The sequence below is a fragment of the Schistocerca cancellata genome, chromosome 5 (genome assembly GCF_023864275.1).
Source record: "Schistocerca cancellata isolate TAMUIC-IGC-003103 chromosome 5, iqSchCanc2.1, whole genome shotgun sequence".
Lineage (NCBI taxonomy): Eukaryota > Metazoa > Arthropoda > Insecta > Orthoptera > Acrididae > Schistocerca > Schistocerca cancellata.
Window position 1 is genome coordinate 570,796,363 of NC_064630.1, and position 18,371 is coordinate 570,814,733.

Genomic DNA, 18,371 nt, shown 5'->3' on the forward strand with positions numbered 1-18,371 from the left:
AGTCGTTGTTGAGAAGTTCCCATGGAGAGTGCTTGTTCACATGTTGTCATATTGTTTTGATGGGATAGACACCAGATATTGTTGGAATGGGGATGCTGTAATGATCAGAGTGTGCTTTTCGTCAATATATATGAAGGTAAAAAAATTCCTTTTTTAAATTATTTTAATGTCTTAAACAATAATGCCTCTTGGTCACAGGTTCAGTCAACAAAGCATCTGGCTCGTGTTCTTGTATTAGACTATTTCTGGTTTTTATGTGCAATTATAGTATTTCTGTTTTTTTAAATTACTTCAGTATAAATGGTGTTTAAAATATCTGGTCTTATTGAGGAGGAACCGTGCCAGATGTGTACGTTGAATCACACTTTCACACACAGAACAGCTACACTTGTGTTTTGTTGTTTCGTAGGTTTTATAGTTGCTGGGGACTTAATTAATTAATTGTGTTAACGGAAGTTTTCTTTCATACTTTGTTGTTATTCTATGCAGTCAGATTGCGTACTAATACCAGACAGGGCCAACCGGTTACGAGACTGCGTAACCGGACAGACAGCGACGAAAACTTGAAAAATTATTTGCATTATATATAATTAAGCCCCCATGCATAGTTTCACGTTCGTTACGTGCAGCCTTCATGATGTTGCAGGTTTAGTGGCCAGCTGTGTATATCGATGGTGCCATATGTCCTTCAGGTAATCTTGGTTAGAATCAAGGTATTCAGTGGCGCTGGTCATGGATCATACTTCGCTCGTGCTGCTGTCATTACTGTGGATCACGAACAGCGCAACAACTCGGAGACGTATTTTTAGATTCCTTAGATGCTCAGTAATGAATATAAATAGAAACCTTTCTTAACGATCTGCAGGAAATTTTATTTATTTACCTAACAGCTTTGGCCTATGAGGCCGTAGTCAAGGGAGAGCTTACTCTTATCATATTCTACATCATACTCCGCAAGCCACCTAATGGTGTGTAGCGGAACGTATTTTTTTGTATCACGAACTGAGTCTTTCAACCCTGTTTCACTCTGAATGGCGCGCGGAAAGATGATTGCCGGTAAGCCTCTCGTGTTTTCTGGTCGTGGCTATTATGCGAGACGTATGTGGGGGAAGTAATATGTTTTCGATTCTTCCCGGAAAATACTCTCTCGAAATTTCCATAGTAAGTCTGTCCGTGACGCACAACGCCTCTCTTGTATCGTCCGCCACTGGTGTTTGTTGAAAATCTCCGTAACTCTCTCGCGCCTTTTAAACGATCCCGTCGCAAACGGCGCCACTCTTCGTTGGATCTTCTCTGTCTCTTCTATCAGACATACCTGGTAAGGATCCCAGATTGATGAACGCTACTCAAGAATAGTTCAAACAAGGGCCTTATAAGCCACTTTCTTCGTGGATGGGGGTTACATTTCCTTAAGATTCTTGCTATGAATCTGAGTCTGGCATCTGCTTTTCCACTATTTGTTTTATGTGGTAATTTCACTTAAGCTCAGTCTGGATAGTTACTCCTAGGTACGAGGGTTGGAACTTTAATAGTGGCCACTATTTATTTACAGCACGTACAAGATAGGTAAGTGTTTCAAAGTTTTACTGACCTTCAAAGTAGTTACCAGCATAGTGTACAACACGTTGCCAGTGATGTGGATATCGTAGGATACTCTTAGCAGTGCACCGGCCGTAGTGGCCGAGCGGTTCTAGGCGCTACTGTCTTGAACTGCGCGACCGCTGCTGTCGCAGGTTCGAATCCTGCCTCGAGCATGATTGTGTGTGATGCCCTTAGGTCACTCAGGTTTAAGTAGTTCTAAGTTCTAGGGGACTGATGACCTCAGGAGTTAAGTCCCATAGTGCTCAGAGCCATTTGAACCATTTTTGACCTCTTAGCAGTGCCAGTTGTATTGACAGTTCAGCGGCGCAGTCTATTGCCTGACGAATTTGTAGCAGCTGTGAAGCGAATGCCGTGAAGTGTTTCCTTCAGTTTAGAAATCGAGTTGAACTCACGAGGGGAGTGCAGTAGGTGGTATAGCACTTAGCAGCCCAATCAGTCAAACAAATCGGTAACTGCTTGCACTGTATGTGCTAAAGAATTGTTCTGCAATATGATGGTCAGGTCCTGCAGAAAGTGTCATCACTTCTCTCTCTATGCCATACATTTTTGGAACGCAAGCTACGACCGGCTTGTTGCTCAAGTGGTCTACGATAAATTACTGCCAACTTCCGACGGAGTAATCAAATAATGTTCTCTGTAATAAGAACGTAAGCGTATTCGACACTAGCAGTTTTATCATCCGAATTTTAACCGTACGCCTGTCGGCAGAATGAGCTGCAAACGACATAAATTTCCATCTGTGCTGATTATCGAAGGATATCATGTTTTGTTGACTTATTATAGCTGACGGATGTCTTGAAATATATAGTACCATGTAAACATCTTTAAATTGACCACACTATTTTCCTCTTATGCTTTTCGCATACTCGTACGGTTCCTGCCTTCACGTACCACTTCTAAGGCCAAACGTCTCGCTCTGTTCGTAATAGCGTGACACGGCACAATACTAACAAATCTTAATATCCGCGCTATTCAAGGAGTAACACAGTAACTGTACTCAGCTTTTAGACGTACCAATGTTGGAAGTACGTCACGATGCGTTCACGGATGGTGCTACTTGTCCATCAAAGAGAAACTCTTCATTCTAGCTGTTTGCGCACACGTCGTAAAACGGACCCGAGAACCTAAAGTTAACAAATTGCCAGTCAGTAACTTTTCGAAGTCCTGCTGTAACTCAAATATATTAAGTTTTACACGTAACTTAAATGGCTCAAATGGCTCTGAGCACTATGGGACTTAACATCTGAGGCCATCAGTCCCCTAGAACTACTTAAACCTAACTAACCTAAGGACATCACACACATCCATGCCCGAGGCAGGATTCGAACCTGCGACAGTAGCGGTCGCGCGGATCCAGAATGAAGCGCCTAGAACCGCTCGACCACTCCGGCCGGCTACACGTAACTTAGAAACGAATAGTAAGTCCATGATTGAAAACTGCCGGCATTAACGTCAAGAGTACAGTATGTTACATATTATTTCCTTCAACTCACTGAATTAAAAATATAAAAATAAAAATAAATTGATTCTGTAAACTGAATAACCGCTAATTATCCATCTTGTGAGGTCCTAAGTAATGGCTGTTAAGCCAATCCTTTTACTTATTCAACATGTAACAAATAAAAAAATCGAAACTGATAATAGGTTAAAGACTGAAAAGTGCTGACATTCAGCACTCCATATTGTAGAGCCGAGGTTTTCATTGTTAAGTCAGTCTTTTTATACTTTTTCAGTATACAACACGCAGAAATAAACAGTATTAATACACAGCAAAGGGTTTCGAGAGCTGCTTCTCCATTATTTGGCTGACCATGTTTAACCCTTTGTTTACTGGTGGTCACTCTGCGATCAGAAATTAGTAATCTCCGACAGTGAGAATGAGAATGAAATGGAGGTACCTCATTCACTTGACGTGGCTGTAGTTAATATAAGCGTAATCTTCAGCTAAATTAATACAGGAGCTAGAATGAGTTTGAAGGAAATTAAAGTGGCTATCACTACAAGGCTTGTGGAGGCATCGAAGTGTTGACCAACAATCTGAGCAAATAAAGCACTGCACCTCATCTGTTACAAAACCACCTGTTCCACATTCTAAATGGGTAAATTAAGCAGCCTATACAGGGTGTTTCACAATTCATGTTACCACTCCTAGAGGCTGTAGAAGTCCCTACTACAACCTCTAGAACTGTGTGATATGATTTGTAAAACACTGTGTGTAACTGGGACGTGAAACTTCAAGAATGTAAACGTTGTGTGGCATAGAGAAACACTCCCATTGCAGCAAATGTATGTGGATGTGGTGTTGGACTTAGCTAGAATAATAACGACAGCTGTTTTACAGAGTACTTCAAAAAGTGGACAATTCCTCGTTTAACAGTGGTTTGTCTATGAAACAACTTTCAGTACAGTGTAAGGAAATTTTTTCCTACGAATTACTGTACTTACGTTAACTTGATGCATTTTTGATGCTAACAAAATAATATTTCTAACAAAGATTTCTCTGTTAGTAAACAAAGGATTTAAACCACGAAACCGACATAACTGCTCATGCGAAGTAGTACTAGAAGTCAACTGATGTGGCAGACAACAAGTGGTAACGTGACAGGACGGAACAAAGGGACATGGACTGATGATTTTAAAGTAACACGAAGCTATCGTCCAAACGACTTTATTTTATGAGAGCTAAAAGTGTGACCGTTTGATGATTTAAACACTGTCAGCGAGAAATTGACAATGTTGTTTTCGAAAGGTTTAGCGATGTACATACGTAGCTTTCTTTTCTACATTATATGTTGGCTGATAGAAAGAATATCGAAACGTCTCTTCCCAAAGTGTATGAATAATCATCAAAAAGGTCTGTTTTAGAGACAAATAATTAATTATGTGTTCATCACGTTGTACTTTTAGGGATCTTTGTGGCAATGGTAGTGTGTGTTATATATTCATTACTCTGTAACATTGCTGGTAAGACGTGAACCGAAAATTTCCTTCTCTCGCGAGGTAATAACCAAGTTACATCGAGCTCGTCGTGTATTGATGAGCTTATAACAAACCAGCGAGGGCATCTGTTTTAATGTGCGCGTAGGAACGTTATTGGGGGCCCAGAAAAAATTTTAATTGGTTTAGCCCCATTGACGAATTTAAAATTATTGGTGATGCGCATCAACATAATTAAAAATTGGTAAGTGATATTGCGCTTTCAGATCACTCCAATATTCCCAATACTATTTTTATATTGGAATGTGATATGGTTTTTAGCAGAGGGCACAGTGCTGGCTTGAGTTATTTCACGCAATAAGCTACATACCGACACTAACTTTGTTTTTTTGTATCTGCCGCTTAAAGGACGTGACGTTCCCATTTGATTTTCGCATATTTCCAATCGACAATAACGAGTAATGAAAAAATTTTACTTGAGTTTCGTAACAAATTATTCCATTACAGGCACCTATCAATCAGCGGAAATTAATACTGCAGTAGAACAGCCTTCAAAAGGTGAAACGGACCTTTCTCTTTCTTGCTGCACATACATCGCGCAAAGAATAGCCAAGAGGGGTCACTCTACATTCATTGTGAATTGTTTCATTTTTCGTGTCTTTATACAGTGAAGTGTAGCATAATGCCAGTTAGCAAACAGTACTGAGCAGTGCATGCATTTTCAGGATTCTTGGCCGCAACTGACAACCTACCTTCGAAAAGACCCACTACATTTCAGGTCGCGTGAACTCACAGCCTGGTTCATTCATTATCGCAGGCCTCGAGCAGTGAGCACTGTAGACCTACAGGCAGTGTAAGTAAATCGGTGTAAAATATTGGTAAATTTCGAGACTAAAAAACCAGTGTAAAATTTTTTAAGTTATCTACGATACCTAAAATAGTAGAACTGATTCTAAGAAACCAAATAAAATAAAAATTTTCGAAAAAAAAGCCGCTTGTTTTGTAAAACGATTTGTCTAAAAATAAGAAATGATACAGGTTAAAGATATACTTGATGTCCCTTAGAATGATGCTCGAAATCATGTATAGCAAATGAGGCATGTCAAATGTTTCTCTAATCAAATTTACTCCTTACTATTATTTATCGAATACTTTTTTTATTTTCAAGTTTGTTCAGTAAGTACGAAATATAGATCAGTATTGTATTATTATTAACAATATATAGATCAATAGAAAACAGAAAAGTTTCAATTTTGCTGAAATTTCAGATTTTATCTTTCAACATGAAAGAAAGAATTTCACAATATCTACACCAATGAAAGTTTTTATGCGCAAAACAGCTTGGCCTTCAAGAGATGAACTTTTTCAAACTTCATTTACATAACTGGTGAAACATATTTTTAATATTTCCTAAAATCACTGATCAGTTTTTTCTTAATTATTCTGATTCCTTTCAAGCAATTAAATCTAATTCTGCAAAACCAGACGTCACGCTGGTCTGTTTTATACCCCATTTGTTTATATCCTTCGTTTGGCTATGAAAGTTCTCACAAAACTCCATTAAGTAATTTGCCTCAAATTACCTATTACGTTTTTCTTAACTACCCTTATTACATCTTCATCTACACGACTACACTACAGTTCACACGTAAGTGCCTGACAAAAGGTTCATTGAACAACTATCACTCTATTTCTCTAGCATGCCAATCTCTTAACATCCCGCGCCCGGGTTTCCGGGTTCGATTCCCGGCGGGGTCAGACATTTTCTCTGCCTCGTGATGACTGGGTGTTGTGTGATGTCCTTAGGTTAGGTAGGTTTAAGTAGTTCTAAGTTCTAGGGGACTGATGACCATAGATGTTAAGTCCCATAGTGCTCAGAGCCATTTGAACTATTTTTGAACTCTCTTAACAGCACGCAGAAAAACGAATACTTAAAACTTTCTGTGAGAGCTCTGATTTCTCTTATTTTATTACAATAATCATTTTTCCCTATTTAGGTGCGCATAAACAAAATACTTTTAACATTCAGAGAAGAAAGGTGGAACTTCCGTGAAACGAGTTCGCCGCAGCGAAAAACGCCTTGTTTTAATAATTGCCACCGTAACTCGCGTATCATATCCGTGGCCCTCTCTCCCCTATTTCGCGATAATGCAAAACAAGCTGCCCACCTCTGAACTTTTTCGGCGCCCTCCGTCAATCTTATACGCTAAGGTTTCCATACCGCACAGCAATACTCTGGCAGAGGACGGACAAGCGTAATGTAAGCAGCCTCTTCAGTATATTTGTTCCATCTTCTAAGTGTTCTACCAATAAAACGCAGGCCTTGGTTCGAGTTCTCTTCGAGTTCTCCCCAACATTACCTAAGTAATCGTTTTAATTTAAGTTATTCGCGCCGCGCGGGATTAGCTGAGCTGTCAAGAGCGCTGCTGTCACGGACTGTGCGGCAGGTCCCCGCGGAGGTTCGAGTCCTCCCTCGGGCATGGGTGTGTGTGTTTGTCCTTAGGGTAATTTAGGTTAAGTGGTGTGTAAGCTTAGGGACTTATGTCCCATAATATTTCACACAGATTTGAACATTTTAAGTTATTCGCAATTGTCATCCCTAGTTATTTGTTAAACGCAATTCTCATTTATTGTTCCGTCTCAGCTGCAAATTTTTTTTCGATTACATGTTTCGATCACTCTGGGTCAACTTCAGATCTAAGTAGTGAGTACTCTGGTACGTGATTTTGAGTATACGAGAGGGGATGCTGACGCAACTGTTTAGATCTGAAGACGTTCCGGAGTGATGGAAACATGTAATCGAATAAAAAATATTCATCTGAGACGGAACAATAAGTGAGAATTATCTTAGTTATCTAAACAGTTACTGAATCTCTCAAGGTGATTTTGTCGACCCACATATTTAGTTCTATTTACTGCCTTTAGATTTGTGTAATTTATCGTGTAACAGAAATATAATGGATTCCTTTTAGTACTCACCTGGATGATGTCAAACATTTCATTATTTAGGATAAATTGCCACTTTTCGTACCGTAAGATATCTTGAAAAATGGCTCTGAGCACTATGAGACTTAACATCTGAGGTCATCAGTTCCGTAGAACTTAGAACTACTTAAACCTAACTAACCTAAGGACATCACACACATCCATGCCCGATGCAGGATTCGAACCTGCGACCGTAGCGGTCACGCGGGTCCACTCTGAAGCGCCTAGAACCGCACGGCCACACCGGCCGGCAAGATATCTTGGCTAAATCATTTGGAATTGGTTTTGATTTTCTGATGACTTTACTAGACGGTAAATGACAACATCATTTGCAAAAAATCCAAGGTGGCTGCTCAGATTACCTCCTAAATCATTTATGCGTATTAAGAACAACAGAAGGCCTCTGGGAATGCCAGACGTCACTTCTGTTTTACTCGATGACGTCTCGTCAATTACTACGAAATGTGACCTTTCTGACAAGAAATCACGAATCTAGTCCCACACTGGGACGATACTTCACATCCACGTAATTTGATTAGAAGCCGCTTGTGAGGAACGGTATTAAAAGCCTTTTGGAAACCTAGAAATATAGAATCAGTTTGAGGTCCGCTGTTGTCAGCACTCATTACTTGGTGTGAAAAGGAGCTAGTAGTGTTACACATTAACAATATTTTCTAAATCCATGCTGACTGTGTGTGAATAGATTGTTTTATGCTAGGTAATTCATAATGTTCTGACACAATATACGTTCCAAAATGCTACTGCAAATCGGCATCAGTGATATTGGTCTGTAATTCACAAGATTACTCCTATTTTCTTTTTTGAGTACTGCTGTGATCGGTGAAACTTTCCAGTCTTTAGATACAGATCTTTTGTTGAGCGAACGGTTGCACACTATTCTTAAATATGGAGTTATTATATCATCATACTATGAAAGGAATCAGACTGATATACAATCTGGACCACAAGACTTGCCTATTTAAGTGATTTCAGCTGCTTCATTACACCGAGGATATCCCTGTCTATGTTACTCATGTTGGCAGCAGTTTTTGATTTGAATTCTGGAATATTTACTTCGCCTTCTTTTGGTTTTTAGTAATTCCGCTTTAGTGGCACTGTCAACGGTGACATTACCATTGCCACCACACAGTGAAGGCGTTGATCGTGCGTTGTCACTTGTATACTTTATATATGATCAGAATCTCTTTGGGTTTTCTGCCAGATTTCGACAGTTTCTTTGCGGAAACTCTCGCATTGAAGTTCAGGCTCATTTTCGAGGTTCTATCAATCTTCGCCAATCTTGGATATTTTGCGTTCTTTTAAATTTTGTCATGCTTTTTCGGTTGCTTCTGCAACAGTGATTTGACCTGTTTTGGGAACTGTGAGGAATCTGTTCCATCTCTTACTAATTTATTTGGTATAAATTTCTCCATTGTTGTCAATACTATTCTGAATTGAATGTCTAGGGGAAAGAACGATGTAAGTCAATTTTTATGCAACTCGAGAAAAAGCGATTTTATTGTTTGAACTGTGATCAGTTCAGTATACTCGTATAAGGATATATAATACATTTTATTTCGTAAATTAAACGTCCTGGATGCACAGAATGTAGAAATAACATTACTGGAATCAGAAATGTTCCCAGCATGAATTAATTTCCCAAAAATCAGTCAAACGTCCGTCTGTAATGGAAAAGAAACAGGTATGTCATGCGAAACAGACGCAGTAATTCCCTAGTAACCACTACTGAACGAATTCCTAGCTATGATAATACAGCGAAAGTCCTCATAAAACGTATATGTAGCTGTGGAGTAGCTGACTGAAGAACTTCACAGCACCAGGGTGGAAAAACTTAATCAGGCTTCGCAAATCTTTATATTTTAGCCTGGAAATTGAAAGGAGATCTAGAACAAAGAACGGAATTGTTTGCGTTAGATTACAGTGAAAGAAAGAGTACTGCAAAACTGTTGTGCACTCGACAAATAAGGAATTCTCGAGTTGAACTTATGATTATAAGAAGGTATGAGCAGTTCAAACATCCCATACGTTAGTTGACATCGTCATGTTGTCCTTAAGATGCCAGCTTGTACTCCTCCGTGATAAGTCGTTCGATATTTCAACATAAGGCAGTGGCAGGATTTAGATGATATTCTCTTAATAGCATGAGTTTAGCAAGGGCATTTACCAGCCTTCGAGTCCAATAGTGTCTTCCATGCCTCGATTAACACTAAGCACGCTCAAAGCAGACGGCTTACATCAGGATACTTCCGTCATGTCTTTGAAATATGCACGTGTTTCAATTAGTTTACAGCATTTGCGTTCCATAATCCAACATTTTTATTTTATCGCACTCTAAGTACGAATGGCCATACACAGGGAATGTAATTTTGTTCTCCTTCAGACAAATAATTCTATCGAGAGTAACGTAATGAATAAAGGAGAAGGCGATGAACTTTTTATTTTGACCACCAACAGAATCACAAAATATGCAGGCTGTCCCAAGAGGAATGGTCAGCGTTCTGGAATACTACTGGAACGAGAATTCGAAGCAAAAAAGTCCAGCAAACATGGGACCTGAAATGCATACCTTACGAACTATGAGCACTTGTTCATCGTCGCTACTGTGAAAAATCTCTGTTCTACTGGAGAAAAGTGTTCATACCTCCCAAGGTACGCATTTTAGAGCCCATGTTTGCTAGACGATATTTTTCTTGTTTTGGTCCATACTATTTCCTCACAAAATTTGGAAAGTAAAGAGGTCTCCGAACAAGAGATTTGTTTCACAGCATCGTAGATAAAGAAGCGCCTATAGCTCTTACAGTCAGTGTTTAGAGACCACGTTTAACAGACTTTTTCGCTTCGAATGATCGCTTATGTCATATCCCCGGTTATTACCGACCTTCCTCCTGGGACACCCTGTACAGCTCTTCTATATTCTCATCGAAGGCTTGAATGATGGGATAAAAAGGAATAAGGCCACTTCATTTGCACTCTGTTTCGCAATGCATTCAACGTGCATATTGCAGGAATACATCGAAAGTTGCCGCTTAACGTAAAGATCATTGGTTGTTGTATTTGCCAGGGATACTTTTTTTGCGAAGTCTACGGAGATTGACCCTCCCCATGAACCATGGACCTTGCCGTTGGTGGGGAGGCTTGCGTGCCTCGGCGATACAGATAGCCGTACCGTAGGTACAACCACAACGGAGGGGTATCTGTTGAGAGGCCAGACAAACATGTGGTTCCTGAAGAGGGGCAGCAGCCTTTTCAGTAGTTGCAAGGGCAACAGTCTGGATGATTGACTGATCTGGCCTTGTAACAATAACCAAAACGGCCTTGCTGTGCTGGTACTGCGAACGGCTGAAAGCAAGGGGAAACTACGGCCGTAATTTTTCCCGAGGGCATGCAGCTTTACTGTATGATTAAATGATGATGGCGTCCTCTTGGGTAAAATATTCCGGAGGTAAAATAGTCCCCCATTCGGATCTCCGGGCGGGGACTACTCAAGAGGATGTCGTTATCAGGAGAAAGAAAACTGGCGTTCTACGGATCGGAGCGTGGAATGTCAGATCCCTTAATCGGGCAGGTAGGTTAGAAAATTTGAAAAGGGAAATGGATAGGTTAAAGTTAGGTATAGTGGGAATTAGTGAAGTTCGGTGGCAGGAGGAACAAGACTTCTGGTCAGGTGACTACAGGGTTATAAACACAAAATCAAATAGGAGTAATGCAGGAGTAGGTTTAATAATGAATAGGAAAATAGGAATGCGGGTAAGCTACTACAAACAGCATAGCGAACGCATTATTGTGGCCAAGATAGATACGAAGCCCACACCTACTACAGTAGTACAAGTTTATATGCCAACTGGCTCTGCAGATGACGAAGAAATTGAAGAAATGTATGATAAAATAAAAGATATTATTCAGATAGTGAAGGGAGACGAAAATTTAATAGTCATGGGTGACTGGAATTCGAGTGTAGGAAAAGGGAGAGAAGGAAACGTAGTAGGTGAATATGGATTGGGGCTAAGAAATGAAAGAGGAAGCCGCCTGGTAGAATTTTGCACAGAGCACAACTTAATCATAGCTAACACTTGGTTTAAGAATCATGAAAGAAGGTTGTATACATGGAAGAACCCTGGAGATACTAAAAGGTATCGCCCGCATCTCGTGGTCGTGCGGTAGCGTTCTCGCTTCCCACGCCCGGGTTCCCGGGTTCGATTCCCGGCGGGGTCAGGGATTTTCTCTGCCTCGTGATGGCTGGGTGTTGTGTGCTGTCCTTAGGTTAGTTAGGTTTAATTATTTCTAAGTTCTAGGCGACTGATGACCTCAGCAGTTGAGTCGCATAGTGCTCAGAGCCATTTGAACCATTTGAACTAAAAGGTATCAGATAGATTATATAATGGTAAGACAGAGATTCAGGAACCAGGTTTTAAATTGTAAGACATTTCCAGGGGCAGACGGGGACTCTGACCACATTCTATTGGTTATGACCTGTAGATTAAAACTGAAGAAACTGCAAAAAGGTGGGAATTTAAGGAGATGGGACCTGGATAAACTGAAAGAACCAGAGGTTGTACAGAGTTTCAGGGAGAACATAAGGGAACAATTGACAGGAATGGGGGGAAGAAATAGAGTAGAAGAAGAATGGGTAGCTTTGAGGGATGAAGTAGTGAAGGCAGCAGAGAATCAAGTAGGTAAAAAGACGAGGGGTAGTAGAAATCCTTGGGTAACAGAAGAAATATTGAAATTAATTGATGAAAGGAGAAAATATAAAAATGCAGTAAATGAAGCAGGCAAAAAGGAATACAAACGTCTCAAAAATGAGATCGACAGGAAGTGCAAAATGGCTAAGCAGGGATGGCTAGAGGACAAATGTAAGGATGTAGAGGCTTATCTCACTAGGGGTAAGATAGATACTGCCTACAGGAAAATTAAAGAGACCTTTGGAAATAAGAGAACCACTTGTATGAACATCAAGAGCTCAGATGGAAACCCAGTTCTAAGCAAAGAAGGGAAAGCAGAAAGGTGGAAGGAGTATATAGAGGGTCTATACAAGGGCGATGTACTTGAGGACAATATTATGGAAATGGAAGAGGATGTAGATGAAAATGAAATGGGAGATACGATACTGCGCGAAGAGTTTGACAGAGCACTGAAAGACCTGAGTCGAAACAAGGCCCCTGGAGTAGACAACATTCCAGTGGAACTTCTGACGGCCTTGGGAGAGCCAGTCCTGACAAAACTCTACCATCTGGTGAGCAAGATGTATGAAACAGGCGAAATACCCTCAGACTTCAAGAAGAATATAATAATTCCAATCCCAAAGAAAGCAGGTGTTTACAGATGTGAAAATTACCGAACAATCAGTTTAATAAGCCACAGCTGCAAAATACTAACACGAATTCTTTACAGACGAATGGAAAAACTAGTAGAAGCTGATCTCGCGGAAGATCAGTTTGGATTCCGTAGAAATGTTGGAACACGTGAGGCAATACTGACCTTACGACTTATCTTAGAAGAAAGATTAAGGAAAGGCAAACCTACGTTTCTAGCATTTGTAGACTTAGAGAAAGCTTTTGACAATGTTGACTGGAATACTCTCTTTCAAATTCTAAAGGTGGCAGGGGTAAAATACAGGGAGCGAAAGGCTATTTACAATTTGTACAGAAACCAGATGGCGGTTATAAGAGTCGAGGGGCATGAAAGGGAAGCAGTAGTTGGGAAGGGAGTAAGACAGGGTTGTAGCCTCTCCCCGATGTTATTCAATCTGTATATTGAGCAAGCAGTAAAGGAAACAAAAGAAAAATTCGGAGTAGGTATTAAAATCCATGGAGAAGAAATAAAAACTTTGAGGTTCGCCGATGACATTGTAATTCTGTCAGAGACAGCAAAGGACTTGGAAGAGCAGTTGAATGGAATGGACTGTGTCTTGAAAGGAGGATATAAGATGAACATCAACAAAAGCAAAACAAGGATAATGGAATGTAGTCGAATTAAGTCGTGTGATGCTGAGGGTATTAGATTAGGAAATGAGACATTTAAAGTAGTAAAGGAGTTTTGCTATTTGGGGAGCAAAATAACTGATGATGGTCGAAGTAGAGAGGATATAAAATGTAGACTGGCAATGGCAAGGAAAGCGTTTCTGAAGAAGAGAAATTTGTTAATATCGAGTATAGATTTAAGTGTCAGGAAGTCGTTTCTGAAAGTATTTGTATGGAGTGTAGCCTTGTATGGAAGTGAAACATGGACGATAAATAGTTTGGATAAGAAGAGAATAGAAGCTTTCGAAATGTGGTGCTAGAGAAGAATGCTGAAGATTAGATGGGTAGATCACATAACTAATGAGGAAGTATTGAATAGGATTGGGGAGAAGAGAAGTTTGTGGCACAACTTGACCAGAAGAAGGGATCGGTTGGTAGGACATGTTCTGAGGCATCAAGGGATCACCAATTAAGTATTGGAGGGCAGCGTGGAGGGTAAAAATCGTAGAGGGAGACCAAGAGATGAATACACCAAGCAGATTCAGAAGGATGTAGGTTGCAGTAGGTACTGGGAGATGAAGAAGCTTGCACAGGATAGAGTAGCATGGAGAGCTGCATCAAACCAGTCTCAGGACTGAAGACCACAACAACAACACGGAGATTGACATCTTCTTTTTGTTTCCCTTTCCCCCAGTTTAGAGGAGAGTTGGGGGGGGGGGGGGGAGCGATTGCATCAGGATTGTATTTACTTTGCCCTCTCGTTGCTGAATGACCCTCAACTGACTTGCGTGCTTCTTTCCCCTGAAAAATTGACTTACCTGGTTCCTTCCCCTTACAGCAAAACTGTGAATGCTAATATATCTGGATTCGCTTGATTTTCCTCCCAGTTTGAGCCTCTTAACAGATGCTTATGACCGGTCTGAATCGAGTTATAGGAATAACTCAGTTTCTAAAAAAAGGTACTTACCTGGTTTTTTCCCCTGACCCTTCAATTTAAGCACTTCTAGTCTATACTTACATAGTGGAGGTTATCTCTTTGGAAGGCATCAAGCGAACTTTTATCTGCATTTTTAAACACGTATATTTTGCGTTTATATTTAATGGGTTTGTGTGTTACAGTATTCTGCCTCGCTACAGTGATCTTGTGATCACTAATTCCTTTTTCCCTTATTCCTATTGCCCCCTATTACGTCGGGTTTATTTGTTGCTAAGAGGTTAAGTATGTTTTCGCAACTAATTACACTTCGAGTGGTCTCCAGCACCAACTGCTCAAAATAATTTTCGGAAATAGCATTTATTACGATTTCGGACTGTGTCTTATGACTACGACCGACTTTAAACTCTATTTTTGCCAGCCTGTTGAGGGTAGATCGAAGCCATCACCAACTATAACTGTGTGAGACGGGGTACCTATGTCAAAGGAGATTCAAGTCTTCTTTTAACTGCTGCGCAACTGTATCATTTCACCCAGTAGCTCGATAAAAAGGAAAAAGTTATTAACTTATTTGTCAAGTATAACCTCTACCCACACTAACTCAAAAGAACTATCTCCTTCAATTTTGCTACGAGGTAGAATACTTCTAAGAGCAACAAACATATCACACCAACTGCATTTAATCTACCCTTTCTGAACACCGCTAGGTCCTCTGTAAAAATTTCAGCTGCACTTATCTCCAGCTATAGACAGCTTTCAGTGCCTATAACGATTTGTGCTTCAGTGATTTCTATTAGCACCTGGAGCTCTGGTTCTTTACGAACACAGCTGCGACAGTTTACTACTATAATACCTATGATTCCTGGTATGTACACAGAGTGGACACTAGACGTCTTCCCCTGCTTGGCAGCTGTGTTCCTTAGGGGCCCGTTACGCGCCTAACATTGGAGCTTCCAGCTACCAATAATCCTCTGTGTCATGCTGACTGAGAGGCTTCCCCAGAAACAGGACAAATGACTGCATCTGACTCAGAATTTTTATGAGTCATAGATGGCGTCTGAATCCTGTTTATCAGGCGCACCAGCGGGCCTTTCGATCCCGCTCCCCCCCCCCCCCTCCATCCACCCCCAGAAAGTATTTCGCTGTCTGCTACACCTTGGAACGATTCCAATTTGACCATGAGTGAGGGGTCACCTCAGTGTTGGCTGTAACTGGGGCAGCCACGATATTGGACCGATAGGGATACACAGGGGACATGGTGGATGTGCCCCAGATCCCCATGTCTGGTCCTCCAAAGTTATGCCCATTGGCAACAGCCTCGATCTGCGTGACCGAAGCCAGCACTGCCTGGAGCTGTGAGTGTAGGGTCATCAACTCAGCCTGCATCTGTAAACAGGAATCACAGTCCCTACCCATAATAAAGACGGCGGAACTATATACTGCGAAGTTATTAAAACGCAAGTCTGTGCCTAGTAAGCACACATAAATGCAAGAAATCTCAGAATTAAACTACTATGCTCATGGGTAATTGAAAATAAGTCGCTCCTCTTTCACAAACGAACACTGTACTCGCCTGTGTTGCTGCAGGAACGGAAGCTACCGCCTTACTTTCAAGAAATTTTTTCCAGTACTAGGCTTCACGCTGATCAGTTTAATACCCCAGTTGTCCACTTCCGTCTGTTCATTTGGCTATGAAAATTCGGAGAGTAATCCATTGGGAGCTTATAGGGAGTCCTGTTTTCGATCCGCTCTAGGATTTGACAAAATAATAGCAAGTTCGCATGGAAAGGGAGATAATTTATGATTTCAGTTTATTATATTCTAGTGACTGGCCCTGGCTTCACACACAGTATCTACAGCCAGACTACTTGTTTGGCGTTGCAGTAACATAGAATATACAGAAACCTACCTCATGAGTCAATATATCTATTAATAGAAACCATATCAAAATTGCAGCATTTCCTGAGATTAGCCTTCACATACAGACAGAAAAACGTGGCAGAGAAGTTTAATTTATAATACGTATAAATACTGCTTTATTTAATTTTTGCAGGAAAGAATGAAGAAGGGGCATGAAATGTTTGCAGCAGTAACAAAACTGTAATGCAGTAATTACCTATGGTAAGGTTCGCATTGTTCGTAGTGCACATTGTACGTCCAGGTGGAAGTAGGAATCATTTAGACGTGCAAAATTCAGGTTTTCGTTGGAAAAGAAAAGAGTAAAGGTAATAATAATGACAGGAAGAAGGAATGACAATAATATGAAAGGTAATGTCTTCGGTAGATTTTTTATGTCTAGGAAGAAAGATCGAACACAATCGGCTAAGATAGGGAGATAACAACAACAGACGTGTACAAGAAAAAAGTTTTGCACTGAAAAGATAGTGAAATCAGATATTTTAATCGTGGAAATAACTCTATAAACTGTATCTGAGGACTTGAATTGTGTACAATCGTAAAAGAAATAACTGTATGTGTATAAAATGAAGAAATGTAAGATAGAATATGTGAATCAGGAAATCTGTGCAATAGTGGTACTCAAAGCTGAGTTAGATTAATGGGCACTGGAATATTTAATAACACTGCTGTGGTCTTTAGTAATTGCTCAAAACAACTTACGTCGCCGATATCGATCTCATCGTATGTCGCGAGCTAGAGTCTTTGGTCGAGGCGTGTGTTGTTGGTTTGCCGGGCCCTGGACAGGCAGTTAGCTGTAGGGCACGTGGCTGCAAGTTGTTGTTTTGGGGGGTATCTGACTGTCCGGTGTGGGCTTCGAGAAGCTGCGATTGATTAAATCGGTCGGAAGTAAGCTTTGCCGGCTAGCATGATTGGTGGCGGCGAGTTGCGGGAAGGGCAGCGTGCAACCTGGTGGGCATGTTCCCGGCCTATTCTGCAAGCTTGAATTTTACAGCACCTCGAAGACCGCCAACACAGACTGGTGATAATAACACCCCGGCTGGAATCCTGCAAGCCATGGCTCCTTCACACCGAGTGGATTTAAGTGTTATTTTCTTATTTTTTGGGTACTTGATATTGCAAGCCCATGTCTGTGTTATGTGGAATTGGACCTGTTGTATTAACGCGCCTACGAGTGATTGCGTTATGATCATCTGTCAGTGTAACTGATCGCAATTCGTGTTCCAGGCCATATTCCGTGCAAGTGTATGTGTACTCTCTGTTATAAATTCAATGGATAAAAAAGGAGATACGTCTGATGTCAACAACTACCACCCAATCTCTCTTCTGACTTCCTTATCAAAAATTCTTGAAAAAGTAATGTATTGTAGAGTAGCTTCACACCTTTGTAAAAATAAAGTTTTAACAAAATGTCAGTTTGGTTTCCAGAAGGGTTTTTCAACGGAAAACGCAATATATACCTTCACTAATGAAATATTAAATGTTCTGAGTAACCAGAAGTCACCCGTTGGGATTTTCTGTGATCTATCAAAGGCTTTTGACTGTGTAAATCATGGAATACTTCTAGAGAAGATCAAGTACTGTGGAATGAATGGGACAGTCCTCAAATAGTTTAAATCATACCTAACAGGAAGAGTGCAGAAAGTTGAAATAAGCAGTTCACATAATATGCAAAAAGTGGTGATTTCTCAAACTGGGGAACAATCAAGAATGGGGTGCCGCAAGGTTCTTAATATATATCAATGACTTGCCATTCTATATTCACGAAGATGCAAAGCTGGTACTTTTTGCCTATGATACAAGTGTAGCTATCACACCCAACAGACAAGAATTACCTGGTGAAATTGTAAACGATGTTTTTCAGAAAATCATTAAGTGGTTCTCTGCAAATGGGCTCTCATTAAACTTTGACAAAACACAGTATATATAGCTCCACGCAGTAAATGGAATAACACCATTAATAAATATAGATTTGGATCAGAAATCGGTAGCTAAGGTAGAATATTCAAAATTTC